Source organism: Varanus komodoensis, unplaced genomic scaffold, assembly GCF_004798865.1.
Source record: "Varanus komodoensis strain SLA01 unplaced genomic scaffold, ASM479886v1 scaffold178, whole genome shotgun sequence".
Classification (NCBI taxonomy): Eukaryota; Metazoa; Chordata; class Lepidosauria; order Squamata; family Varanidae; genus Varanus; species Varanus komodoensis.
This window is the reverse complement of record NW_025335523.1, coordinates 60198-61648: the sequence shown is the minus strand read 5'-3', so window position 1 is coordinate 61648 and position 1451 is coordinate 60198. Positions and strand designations below refer to the sequence as shown.

Genomic DNA, 1451 nt, shown 5'->3' with positions numbered 1-1451 from the left:
CTGGCGCCGAAAAACAAATAACGACGGCGCCAGGCTAAGACCTTTTTATTTAAAACTTATTTTAATTGTTAATTTATTATGTAGGTTTTTTTTAAATTTTAAGCCAAGATGCACCGGGTTTTAATATTTTTATTGTATAATTTTTATATGCTTTTGTTTTGTTGTGAGCCGCCCCGAGGCTTTGTTGCGATGGGGGCAGCATAGAAATGTTTTAAATAAATAAACTTCCAAACGCCTAGTAATGGGGTTTTCTTACTATTTAGATGATCTGCCTAAAATTTAACACTTTAAAGGTTTACCTGCTAAAACAATTATAAAGGATATTAATAGAGAATATCTATTAATATATTATTAATTTTATTAATATAAAGGATGTTACCACAGAAAGAAGTTCAAAAGGCCTTAAAGCAAAACCCAGTTTAACCAGCCAGTTTTTCTTCCATGATGTTCATATGGCTATTGCTCAACATACTTTGGTAGCTTCTCAACTTCATTAAGCTATATCTAGTGCTGCCCTTGAAGACAATTCAGAAACTTCACCTGGAACAGACTGCAGTAGTGTACTGGCTAGAACAGAACATATTAACACCTGTTGTTTTTCTGATCTGCATTGCCTGAAAATTTGTTTCTAAGACTAATTTATGCTAATGCTGTTTTATGCTATGTTTTGTATGCACTTCTGAAATCTGTAACTGTTTAGATAGATAATTATTCATCTAAATATAGGTAAAATTTATTTGATCTCTCAGGTTGATGAATATGCCAGCTCCTTAAAGGAACTTTATGACTACTTTAAACTTTATTTTTTCTTTTGAAAAAGTTGCCAAATATCTGTCGAAGGCAAATACACTATAAGGGTCCTCATAATTTTCCTTCTTGTGCACTTATTGTACTGTGTGATTGCTTTTTATTCCATTATGCTAATTTAGAAAAAAAGTTTTTTAAAAAAACTCTGCCTACAAGCATGTGTCTTGATTCTTAGTTTCCTTTTATTTCTCCAGTTCCATTCTTGCCTTTAGGAAAAGTGCACACACACACAAAATAGTATTTAGAAACTTCTAAAAATCCAACTCATGCCTAAATGCCTGATAAGTTTTGACTAACTTCCTAAAAACTTTGCTGTGGTACCTCCCTTGTAAGGTGGTTCTATACAGCTGGCACCACTATAAAGGAGGTTCCTCATGTGGCAACTAGTTTTGCTTCCAATGGTAAGAAGAAAGGTTTCTCTAGATAATCAGTGAAGAGAGATTTATATGGAAAGCTCATATATTCTTTTAAGTAGTCTGGGCCCTGACCATTTAAGGCTTTCTATGCAAGAACCTCCTTCAATTAACAAAAGGCAACCACAATTCTATTGTCGCAAAGGCAAAGTCCAATGTAAATCCAGGTCAAGTCAAGAAGTTACCCGAGGGTGTGGAATGGGCTTCCACAAGAGGTCGTTGAGGCCCCAT

The 1451-nt window shown here is 34.4% G+C and overlaps 1 protein-coding gene across 11 annotated transcripts in view; it reads right to left on the bottom strand.

The window, feature by feature from the left end:
• LOC123021723 (E3 ubiquitin-protein ligase MARCHF7-like) overlaps nt 1-1451 on the bottom strand; it is a 27940-nt gene that overhangs the window by 13941 nt on the left and 12548 nt on the right. The window lies entirely within an intron of this gene.